Source organism: Nycticebus coucang, chromosome 18 (genome assembly GCF_027406575.1).
Source record: "Nycticebus coucang isolate mNycCou1 chromosome 18, mNycCou1.pri, whole genome shotgun sequence".
Taxonomy (NCBI): Eukaryota; Metazoa; Chordata; class Mammalia; order Primates; family Lorisidae; genus Nycticebus; species Nycticebus coucang.
This window is the reverse complement of record NC_069797.1, coordinates 718,224-724,768: the sequence shown is the minus strand read 5'-3', so window position 1 is coordinate 724,768 and position 6,545 is coordinate 718,224.

Sequence of the window (6,545 nt, the reverse complement as noted above, 5' to 3'; positions counted from 1 at the left end):
TGCACCTAGAAAGATGAAAACAAAGGGACCTCTGGCTATATTGTTTCTTAAATTTTATGGGAGATTTTGTACTTGTATTAATTGTGTCATAGGCTCCTATGATCTTCAGGGCCCATCACAGTCAACTGTAATGTGTTTATCTCCCTTGTTCCAAAAAAGCCTCTAATACATTTGGTGAAAAATTTACTCCTCATGCATGTACGTACAGAGAAATGAACATAAAATAGCCACTTCGTTTTTCTATTCATTGAGCATTGCGATTGGAGCAAATGTCTTAACTTTAAATTTACTACTTTTACAAAAAATTTACTCATTTATTATCTATGACTTATTTCCAAAAAGACTTCAAGGACGGTCACAAAACTGTACATGTTTTATTAAAATGTTTACCAAATTTTCATGTCAAAAGAGAGCCACAGAAAAAACCTGAGATTGGAAGAATTTATAATATGTTTTCACCTGAGAGGTTATAAGATTTTCTAGTCTGTAGCAGCATAGAATATTTTACATTTTCAACCTTAAGATTTTGGAGAAACTTTCCCCCCTTATACTCTTGCTTAAATTGAAAAATATAGGCTAAAAAGGAATATTAAAAAAAGCAGGTTTGACAGAATCAATATTTATCTCTGAAGATGTAGAAGGTGATCTATTTTTAATACAGAAGTGAAATTGCTTTCAGAAAATTCCCACCTAATCCTCCTTAAACCCACATGGTAGAAACCATCATATCCCTTCATTTAATAGACATATTTTCTGCTCAGACAGACTGGGAAATTGAACAGAAGACATTGAGTAGGATGAAGTGAATACACAGGAAGACTTGGGTCCCTTTAAGCATTCAGAACCTTTGTGGCAAAACTAGAGTAAAATCTAAGAGACCTCATATATGCAAGTATCCCTGAAACTCTGATTCATGAGATATTTATGGCTAAAACTCTTAAACAGAACTTGCAAAGATCACAAAGATACTACAGGAAGTACAGAATCCTGCATATGGAGAATCTAGTTAGAACTGCTTCCCCTAGAGTGCACTGAATTTACCTGCACTCAGGTTGTGGTATGATAGCTTCTTCCTGTTGAATTGAAGTATTCTTCACCCTACTGCTATGAATCATTAGATTTTTATAAAATAAAAAAGACTGAATTACAGAATGAATCTTATTTCATGATGCCTGTTATTTAGGACATATAAAACTGTAATTACAAGTCTTTTAGAATGAAAAGACTCTTTCATGTGTGGTTTCACACATTTTGTGTCTATGTGGTCTACTTATAGCTATCTTGTGGAAACATCCACATATACTGTCCTGGGGGAAAAGTGATAGCATTTTCTATTCCCTAGATCAATAATATCCAAGCACAGGTGCCAAAAACATGGAAGTGTCTAAAAGTATGATCAATGACTTCCATCCTCATATACTAAAAATAATGGCTAGGCTTGGCATCTGTTGCACAGTGATTATTGCACCGGCCACATACACCCAGGCTGGTGAGTTCAAACTGGGACTAGGCCAACTAAATGACAACGGCCAACAAAAAATAGCTGGGCATTGTGGTGGGTGCCAGCTACTTGGGAAAAAGAGGCAAGAGAATCACGTAAGCCCAAGAGTTTGCGGGTGCTGTGAGCTGTGATGCCAAAGCATTCTACGGTGACCAGTGTGAGACTCTGTCTCAAAAAAATAATAACAATAATAGTGGCTAATATTCTTGAGAATTTAGCAGGTGACAGTCATTGTTGTAAGTACTTTACCCAAGTTATTTCATACTCAAACATTTTACAGAAAAGGAAATGGAGTCATGAATAGATTGACTTGCCTAAAGGCAAACAGCTTACAAGGCAGACCAAGAACGTGATCTTGAGCAGAGGTAGCTCCTGAACTTACTTAGGCTCTTAAGGAGCATAAAAAGCCTTGAATATTTCCAATTCTCTAAACCACCTGCATGAAAGGATCTTTCCCTGAAGTTTCGTTCAGCTGTTCTCCTTGACCTACTTTTTGTTGTTGTTAAGCTCTCCTGAGCGTCAAGGCTTTCTGATGGAGCTATTAAAACCATCCAGCCTTAATAATTGCCTGATTATGTCTTCAATTTAAGCAAAAATCAATAAATAAATAAAGAAGAAGGAAAATAACATAGATCACCCAATCTTTTATTTATTTTCAAATTCATATTCCACTCCAAAAAGTGCTGACCTTGTTCAAAGTTTCCACTATATTTCCTTACCAATAAAATCCCTTTGGGATGTTGAATATTATCCCTAAATCCCAGATAAAAATGGAGCAATAGAAATTATTTTTTGCTAGAGACAAAATTGTGTGTTCAGAAAACCTGACCCCGAAGGGAACACAGAGATTTGTGTACCATGGCCAGACAGAGCACACAAATATTTTGGTGAGATTCACTAAATTTATTCCCAATATGATATTCAGTAGTGAATGTTCATTTATTATCTTCATCTCCAAAGAAAACAACGTGGCACAAAAATATGCATCAGCAAATGAGTTTCAAACTCCAACACTCTACATGACTTCTTTTTCTTTTTATGTCTGTCTATCTTAATACAGTAGCCACTAGCCACGTGTGATTAATTGAACTCAGAAATTAAGTGAAGTTTTAAAATGGTTTCCTCAGCTGCACTAATCACATGTCAAATGAATAATGGCCACGTATGCTACCATAAATAACAGCAAAAGTTCAAAATATGTGCTTGTGACAGAAAGTTCCATGGCACAGGGTCATAGTACTACAGCACAGCTATGGGAGGAAGTGACTGCCTCTCCATGGGCACTGAAGAGGTGGCAGTTCAGCTCCTGGCCCTAGGCCTCTTCCAGAGTCTGGTCTGAGGGACACCTGCACGATCCTAGAGCCCATGCACTGGAGGGACCCTTCATTGGCTCCCTTTAACCAGGGGAGAACCTGTTGAGAACCAGGTGAGAACAGGTTGAGAATCTGTGGGTCGCAACCCACAGGAACTGTATTAAAGGGCTGAGGCATTAGGAAGATTGAGAACCACTGCCTTCACCAAAAGCACCTGCTGCTCTTCCAGCGCCCTAGAGGTGACTGAGTAGGAGCCTATAGGTGCGGTTTTCCCAGCTCCCCTGGCAGAATGGCCCAGATGTGCAGGTGCAAGTTGCTCAGAGTCCTTAGCCTCGGACCTCGTGCCAGTGAGAAGGCAGGAGCAGAAAAGGCAGAGAGGAGACGGGCACTGGCCTTCCACATGCTGGTGGCCTCTGGACGCTCCTCTACAAAAGACAGGGAACGCTGTGCTGTGTACTGGCAACGGGGAGTGCCCAGTCTTGCAGGCTCCGCCATTCCAGGTCTGACCAGACCCAGGAGGTGTGGGAAGGCCCCCTAGCGGCAGCTGGGGTGAAAGAGGCCACACCTCCTGTGAGCCCTGGTCTCTATCCACCATCCAGCGGCTGCTGAGCCAGGACAGCCACACCAGGTCTGGACAGGCTGCTGGGGTCAAATTAGAACCCAGCAGAGGAGGAGCTCAGAGGCCTACCCCGGTGAGAATCTGCTCTTCCCTCAGGCAGAGTGGTCTCCCAGATCATCCAAAACTTCAAATATCCCCAATGGTTATAGAAAGTACTTCAACTTTCATGAATTGACTGTCCTCAATAACAGCATTTCAATGGATAGAGAGAAATTGTGTCACTTCCTAAAAACATTAGCCTGAACACAGATTTAGGTTATGTGTGGAAAAATAATGGAACCTGAAAATTATGGAATCTTAAACGAGAGATACTTGAAAGCAATAGAAGTAGATAATGGGTGCAAGTTTTGTCAATATATCTAAAAACAGCTGTTTTCAAGTGTTAAATCTATTGAAAATGTTTCTAGCAAACTATGAATGTCATGTTCATGTAAGCAATGTACGGAATAATAAATAATTTAAGGTAAAAAAATATGAAACATTTCTCTATGCTAAATAGTGTTATAACTGCTAAGAAAAAGATACCAAAATCAAAAAAAGGCACAAATCTTCTTCCCTAAGAGTTCAATGAGTGTTGGAAGTAGTCTTTAATGGCAGAGCTCAGGACATTTGTTGCTGTCTGCTTATCAACTTCCAGGCTAAGCTTTGCACCTAATGAATACAATGAATGCAGTAAGGAAGACTGATAGAGCCAGCCCTTGGAATTCAGATCCATGTACAAGCTCCAGCTGTGCCATTACTTATGCTAAACTTCCCTAAACATCAGGGTTCAACATCTTAAAATAAAAAAAAAAAAAAAACTTATCTCAGGGGGTTGCATAAATGAGATCTTTGTGAGCCTCTTATAGTTATGCCTACCATGAAGAACTCATCCAATGTTTTAAATAAACGTCTATTTTAAAAAGAAAATTAATGATTTGGTCTTCCATTAAAAGCCTCTGTACTTAGAATTTCATGTGGACATTTTCAAAGGCAATGCCTTCGGAAAACAACAAAAACAACAAAAATGAAGCTCCTTTTCATTCTGGGTATTACTCATAATACCATATCCGCTTCAAAAACTGCATGTGTAGGCATCACTTATTTTAAAAATACTCTGAAACTTTTCTTTATGTTACCTTTCATTTTGAAAAGGACACTAAGCAATTCATACCTTTTCTTACTAAATGGCTATTTAGATGGAACTATTTACTCATAACAAAGGAAGGACTACTTTAATGATGAGAAAAACCTGTATGATTGAGAAACCTTCTATGAAATAGGTAACTAAAAAAATAAAAGAGTTAAATAATTATAAAGGCAACAGACCACATGCTGTCTAAAAGAATGGACTTCGAAATAAGATTGATCTAGGTCCAAATGAGGGTTAACTAATTAGTCTTTGACCTTGAGGAAATTGCTTAACTTCTCTAAGTATCAAGTTCTATTGTAAAATGGGACAAATATTAATGAATACCCATGTACAAAAATGATAAAATTGTTAAAATTGTTATAAGTATCTAAGAGAGTATACCTATAATATCCCAATACATGCTTGGTTTCTTTTGTTATTAATGCCAGTCACATGAAATATAATATTTGTAAAATTATTTAGCCTTGTCCATGTCTTATTTACGATGCAGAATAACATACTTGTGTGAGTGTGAGTAGTAGATAACAGTAACTACTATTGTTTAGTGACTGAAAACATCTCTCACAGGATTGGACTTCCAAAACTACTTTTCTCTTTCCTAATGTTTCATAAATATGGAGAATGAGAATTAGAGCCAGTAGCAGCCACCATGTTCTAGGTTGAGTGTTAACTGAAGTGTTTTTTAGTGTTGAACAGAAAGTGACTCCTCTAGGACACCTCTAGAGGATATTCCAGGTATGTCTGCATCAACCTCTTAGCTGTCATTTCTCAGATAAAATCCTCACTATCTCTGTCGTGACTAAAACAGTAACTTCGTATCAAGTCTATTGCTTCTATACTGGTCTAACTTCAAACCCAGTTTCTAACTAACATGAGCAAGAATTATATTTTTTTTTTGCCAAAAAGGAATAATGCTATGCCACTCCCCCAGCAAAAGTCCTTCAGAAAAAAAGTCCTTATAAAAGGCTTTGTGGACCCAGATCCCCAAGATAGTCCCCAATAATCCTTAATTCCTGTTATTCTCACTCTATTGTAGCTCCCTCCGATGCCTTACCAGGGGTGGCCTGTGTGGCCCATTGAATACATCAGAAATGATGGTACACTATTTCAACAATTAGGTTATAAGAGACTGTGGTTTCTATTTTGGGTGCTATTTCAATTTCCTATTCTCTTGGATCTTCCACTTTGAAGGAAGCCACTGCCATTATGAGCAGCCCTGTGGACAGATCCACATGGACAGCAGACATCTGACCAACAGCCAGTGGAGCACTGAGGCTGCCAGCATCCACTTCCAAGAGTCTTGAAAGTGGATTCTCCAGTTGTAGCTGAGCCTTGAGATAATTATATCTGTGCCAACAAGCTTGAGTGGCCTGAGGAGGCCCCGTGAACTATAAGAATCTAGTGAAACACTCCCAGATTTCCAAATCAGAGAAGATGTAGGAGATGTTTGCAGTGCTGTGCTGTTATGTTTTGGGGTAACTTGTTGTACAGCAACAGGTAACTAACATGCCTACAAAGGTCCTGATAAGCTAACTTTGCTTCCATTTCTTTTTTCTTTCTGCTTCAAAGTATTACCACCTTCGTCTGCTCATTAGGCTCCAGTTACACAGGGCTTCTTTTTACTCCTCTGAGGGCCAAGCTCTCCCCACCACCTTTGTGCTTGTTGCCTCTACCTAAAATGTTCCTCCTCCCTATATCTATCTAAATGGCTATTTACATTTTTTCCTTCAATGATTTTCTCCTTGACTACACCTACCAACTATACACCTCATCTTTTACTTCACCCTGTACCCTATTTCTTCATATAGTAATCACAATCTGTCATCCTATCCCCCCAACACACATATAAGTTCCCATATTAAAATGGAAGTTACCAAAGAGCAAGGACTGAACCCATCACCTTCTCCGTTATATCTCCTACATAACTCAGGCATGGCACAGGAACTAAATGAATGCTTGTTGCATAAGTAATTGACACAT